Source organism: Neophocaena asiaeorientalis, unplaced genomic scaffold (genome assembly GCF_003031525.2).
Source record: "Neophocaena asiaeorientalis asiaeorientalis breed wild unplaced genomic scaffold, Neophocaena_asiaeorientalis_V1.1 scaffold357, whole genome shotgun sequence".
In the NCBI taxonomy this organism is placed as follows: Eukaryota; Metazoa; Chordata; class Mammalia; order Artiodactyla; family Phocoenidae; genus Neophocaena; species Neophocaena asiaeorientalis.
Genome location: NW_020173270.1, coordinates 4286716 through 4292707, shown reverse-complemented (window position 1 = coordinate 4292707; position 5992 = coordinate 4286716). Strand labels below are relative to the sequence as shown.

Sequence of the window (5992 nt, the reverse complement as noted above, 5' to 3'; positions counted from 1 at the left end):
GGACTGACGGGCTGAAGGGCCAATCTGGTTGGGGGGGCCGCCCGCCGCCAGACCACGCCCCTCGCCCGGCTCCGGACGTTGGAGCAACAAGTGAAGTCCGGGAAGGGCTGGAATTTCGCGGGCGCGCGCCCTGCCAACTGTGCACCCAGTGGGCGACCCCTGTACGACGCTGGATCCAGCCAAGGGACGCCCCTCCCTGCCAGGGACCCTAGGAATTCGGCCCTGGGAGGTGAGTGCGATCCTGGGGTCCCCCGCCCTTCTTTCTCCAGGGGCCAGATCGAGGCAGTGGGAACTCAGAGAGCATTGCGTGATGCCTCGTGCGTGTCAGGGGCCAGCCCTCCCCCCCTTTCCGCGAGAGGGTGATGCAGCCAACCTGGACCCAGCATTATGAGCAACTTGCCCTGACCAGCGTCACGCCACTTTATCCTCCCAACACTGTGTATCCCTTTATCATCCCCATTTTACAGATGAGAAAACGGAGACCCAGAGACAGTCATCCAGGGACAGTGCAGGGGCCAACTCTTGGATCTCTGACTCCTGGATCAACCCCTTCCTGAAGGTGCTCACTTGGATTTTCACCACCGACGACCAAAAAAAAAAAAAATCCTTTATTCTCTTCGTCTATAAACCCAGGTCTCAAACTCAGATGGCCCCAGGGGCCAGGCAGGAGGTAAATGCCTCTGCTAAAAAAGTGACAGCATGTCCTGCCTAGAGGGAGCAGAGCTTTACCTTGGGGGAGACCCATCCACGTATTCACAGATCCAAGGGGATTCCAGACTGTAGACAAAGTGTCCTGCCTCTTTAAAAAAAAAAACTCTGGACCAAATAAAACCCAATGGAGCCATATCCAGTCCAGGGGCCACAAGTTTGCCACCTCTGCTAAATTATTTGTGTTGGGGTGGGAATTCTGGAACCTCCGGAAAGAACATGGAAAAAATCGGGTGTCTGTGACTAGTGCATTTTTTTTTTCTTTTTTTTGAGAGGGTCTATACTAGCATTGTGTGATAGAGCTTTCTGAGATCAGAGGAATGTTCTAGAACTCTGTGCCACCCAGTATAGTGGCCCCTGGCACCATATGGCTGTTGCCCACTAAGAAACTGAATATACATATTTAAGTAACCACATGCAGCCTGTCCGATTCCTAAGTGACTCTGAAACCCCCAAATGATTAAAGCAATTATATAAAATTATAGCAGATAAAAATTTCACATTTGCGGCAGGCCTTTTTTCCCACTCACGCATTCATTCATTTTTCCTACTCATTCATTCAACAATTCTTACTGAGCTGCTGTGCTGGGGAGGGGAGCACAGAAGTGAGTAAAATAGATCCCAGCCTTGTGATGCTAACCACCCAGTGGGGAAATGGATGATAAACTAGATAAATGAGTGAAATGCATAACGGGTCTGGTGTTGGTAAATGCTACCAAGAAAAGCAAAGAACTGGGATTGAGAATGTGGGGGCTACACTTTTTAGTAGGGTGGTCAGGGGTGGCCTTTCAGAGTGCCATCTGAGCACAGAAATGAGGGAGGAGAGGAGGGAGACCCATAGAGATCCGGAGAAGAGTATTCCTCATGATAGCAACAGCACGTGCAAAGGCCCTGAGGCTGAACCACGCCTGGTGAATTGGAGATGCAGCCAAAACCCTATGTGGCTGAGGCAGAGAGGTGGGGGAGAGCACTGGAGGAGAACAGGTCTGCGATGTGTAGAGCTCAGAGAGGTAAAGTGACTTGTCCAAGGTCACACAGCTGGAAAGTCACCAGGAGATATGCCTGGTAACTTTCAGCTTCCAAGTGGCCTTCAGTGCTGGGATGTGGTCAAAATATCCCTGGTCAAGGGGATGTAACTCAATTTTGATGTGGAATATAAAGTCCTGATGATTTTGCCCCACATCTTCTGAACAAAAGGAGAGCAGCCTCACTCACCTTCTTCCCTGGTGTGGAGATCAACCCCACCTCCAGTCCCTTGTGAACCCAGTCAAGGGTGCACGTGTAGGTGGGGGAGGGGAAGGAAAGGTGGCCACACCGTCAGCTCTTAGCACCACTGCCCCTTCCTCCTGGAAGCCTGCCTGCCTGCCTCTCCAGGCTCCCCCAGGCTAAGGTTGCCAGATAAAATACAGAATTCCTGATTAAATTTGAATTTCAGGTCAACAACAAATACCTTTTGGGGGTTTAAGTGTATTCCATGCAATATTTGGTATATACTTATACTAGAAAATTATTCATTGTTGATCTGAAATTCAAATTGAGCTGGGCATCCTATTTATTTTGTTGTTTTTACTAAACCTGACAACCCTACCCCCAAACCCATGTCCGCTTCTCTGCCCCAGCCATGTCTTCATGAAAACTCTGTCACTTCCCAGCCTTGGGGGGCTCCTTGAGGACAGCACCTGTCCAGGAGTCCTAGGGTGGGAGGTAAGAAATAGCTGCTGTCTCTGAGCTATTTCATTACGTTATTCAGAGGCCAGATTTGGATTTCCCCCATTTTCTGGATGAGGAAGCTGAAGAATTAAGAGGTGATGTAGTTTTCCCTGGGACACACAGCCACAAACGGGTGGCTGCGGGATTTGGACCCAAGGTCTTTGTTTCTAAGTTCACTGCCTGCTGCTTCCTCCTCCTCCTTTTCCTCCTCTCCATCCCCTTCCAGTGGAAAGGCTCTGAAAACTCCCCAGAACTTTTCCACTGGAACCTAAGAGAGGGAGAGGCAGGCAAGCAGTGTGCCACAAGGCGGCGCTGCTGGTCCCAGATTGGTGTCCTGGTCAATCTGCCTTCTGACCCTCCCTCCGTCCATCCATCCATCCATCCATCCATCCATCCATCCATCCACCATCCATCCATCCATCCATCCATCTATCAAGCATCTCCTATGGTGTGTGAGCCAGGCCTGGCTGTGAGGACCCAGCGATTCACTGGATATTCAGTTATTCAACACAACAATTATTAAGTGCCTGCTGTATGCCAGGCCACTGCCAGGCAGCCGTGGGGACCCAGTCTCGACCTCTGCCTTTGCGGCACTCATAGTCCAGTGGGGAGACCCACATGGGATCAGCAGGGCCCCTTTAAGAACTTCACGGGGGGAATTCCCTGGCGGTCCAGTGTGTAGGACTCCAGGTTTCCACTGCAGGGTTCAATCCCTGGTCAGGGAACTAGGATCCCACATGCCACGTGGTGCGACCAAAAAAAAAAAAAACCCAAAAATAACAAAACAACAACAGCAACAAAAAACCTTCACGGACCTGAGGCACTTGATGCCTCCCTTCATGAAAAGATATTACAAATGATCTCTTACAATGGAATTGGTATTATTTTATTCATTGTTTCTTTTGATTTTAAGAGAAATTAAAATGAAACCATTTTGTGGGTTCCTGAAAGTGCTGTGGACCCGGGGTCTCCTTTGTCTGATGACAAGTTGCCTCTGATGACCAGGTGGTTAAAATAGAAGCGGTCAGGGCTGTGATGGGGATGCTCAGGCATGGTGGAGCCCAGAAAAGGTGCTGGACTTAGGTGTGGGTGGTGGTCCTGGAAGGCTTCTAGGAGGAGGTGATGTCTAATCTGAGGCCTGAGAGATGAAGTCAGGTGAAGGTACTGGAGAAGCTGTTCCAGGCAGAGGGAACAGAGAGGGTGAAGGTGCAGAGTGAGGCTGGAGGGTAGACCGTGGCCAGGGGATGGGGAGTATTGGTGGGGGAGAGATGGAGCTAGACAGGTTGGCAAGGGCCAGGCTAACAGAGTCCTGAGGGCACTGGGGAGCCACAGAAGGTTCTGCAGTAAGGTCAGCAGGGGCATGTTGGAGCATTCGAAAGCTATCTTGGGCCATCCTGTGGATAAAGGAAACCTGGGAGGGGAACACGAGCCCACCTGCTTCAGGTAAGTCTTGAAAGGTGGAAGGGGGGTGTGCAGGAGGCTGTTCCAGAAACAGTGATGGTTATTCATTCCGGAAGTATTTATTAAACACCCCTTGTGTACCCTGCTCAGGATATAGCAGTGAACCAGACAGAACATCCCTGCCCTCACGGAGCTGATGTCCTAATTGGGGAGACAGACCACGTGCAACAGTCAATGCATAGTATATTAGAAGATGATAAGAGTTGTGGAGAAAAATAGAGCAGGAAAGGAAGATGGGGAGTCGCGGTGGTTTACAGTTTTAAATAAGGTAGACCAGGGACTTTCCTGGTGGTCCGGTGGGTAAAACTCTGCGCTCCTAATGCAGGGGGCCTGGGTTCGATCCCTGGTCAGGGAACTAGATCCTGCATGTATGCCACAACTAAGAGTCTGCATGCCGCAACTAAAGATCCTAGGTGCTGCAACTAAGACCCGGCACACCCAAATTAAATAAATTTTTTTTTTTTTTTAAAGGTAGACCAGGGAGACCTCACCGAGGAGGTGACAGTTGAGCCGAGACCTGGAGGAGGGAAGGCTGTTGGACTGTGTAGCTTTTAGGACGAGGTGTGCTCCGGGCAGCAGTAACAGCATGTGCAAAGGCCCTGGGGCAGGACTATGCCTGGTGTGTTGGAGGAACAGCAAGGAACCTGTGTGTCTGGAGCAGAGAGCAAGGGGGAAAAGAGGGAGGAGGTAAGGACAGGGAGGGGATAGGAGCAGGTTGTGCAGGACATTGTGGACCCCGGGGAGACTTGGGTTTTTACTCTCAGGAAGGTGGGAGCCATCGAGGCCTGTGGGCAGAGAAAGGATGGGACCTGACTCAGGTTGGGGGTGACGGGCCATACCTGGGGACCTGGGAGAACAGGCAGCTTTTGGGAAACCACAGCTCATTTGAGGAGAGGGGGGCTGGGAGTTGGGTATAGGGGTTTGTTGGAGCCCTGCTGGGGAAGGGGCTTCCAATGTCCAGCAGAGGTTTTGGGCCTTTATTGTGGGAGCAGTGGGGCGCAACTGTCGGACTCAGAGCAGAGGAGGGGCCCCGTTCAGATCTCTGGGGATGGAGGCGTGGAACTTTTGAGATTCAGGGAAGGGGGGCCGGATATCTGGGGGGCAGGCAGGAACTCATGGCCCCCTCTGCTGAGGATGAGGGGCAGATGGGAGAGAGACTGCAGCGGGAGAGTGACGGGCCATGGTTTGGAAGGTGAGGCTGATACGGGCCTCTGGCTGGGAATCCAGTGAGGGGTGAGGGTGGAGGGACAGTGGGACCACCCCTGAGGCTGGGACCAGCAGAGGAGCAAGTCTGGGGGGATGTTGGTAAGCAGTTTTGCTTCTCCCAGAGCCCCTGGCCTCAGGTAGTAGATTTAGCAAGTAAAAATATAGGACCCCCAGTTAAATGTGAATTTCAGATACACAGTGAAATTTTTTTTAGCATAAGTATGTCCCAAGTATTGCACGGGACATACACTGAGTAATTACTTGTTTACCTGCGGGACCTGTACTTTTTTCTGGCAACCCTACCCCAGCCAGTACAGATCTGCCCACGATGTCCCCCCAAACCGCAGCTCCGGCCAGTGGGTGGACAGCCTGACCGATTGTGGCCCCAATGGCCGGAAGACAAGGTTTTGTCTCCTTGTCCCGCTCGCCGCAGGAAGCTGGGGGTCTTTTAACATGCAGGCCCTGGCCTGTCCCCGCCCCCCCCTCACCCCGCCCTGGTGGCGCCAGCTGCCCGCTGCCCCGTGCGTGGCTTGGGGGAGGGGAGCTGCTCCCAGAGCCACTGTCCCCTGGGCCGGCCCCTCCCGGGCCGGGGTGGGGTGGGGTGTGGGGTCCCACTGGGTACCCCCGGCCCCGGGATGCAGGGCCAGGGGTGCAGGAAGCAGCAAGGCCTCCACGTGGCCTTTGTCCCCCTCCATCCTGGTGGCCCATCCAGCTCAGAGCCCGACATCGGAGGCCTCCTGGCCTTTCTGTGAAGTTCTGCAGGCCGAGCCGGCAGACTTCCTTGTCAGAATGTACTGGAAGGACAGAGGCCTACGGGCAGCTGACCAGGAACCAGATCCCTCGGGACCGCAGCCATTCCATCCCAGTGCCCCTATACTGAGTGGCCTTGTGTCGGGTGGCCAGGCCC

The 5992-nt window shown here is 53.2% G+C and overlaps 1 long non-coding RNA gene across 1 annotated transcript; it reads left to right on the top strand.

Moving 5' to 3' along the window:
• Window positions 1-96: 96 nt before the first annotated feature.
• LOC112400287 (uncharacterized) lies at window positions 97-944 on the top strand. Its single transcript, XR_003003381.1, has 2 exons — window positions 97-229; window positions 468-944. It is a non-coding gene; the product is annotated as an uncharacterized LOC112400287 (long non-coding RNA).
• Window positions 945-5992: the final 5048 nt, after the last annotated feature.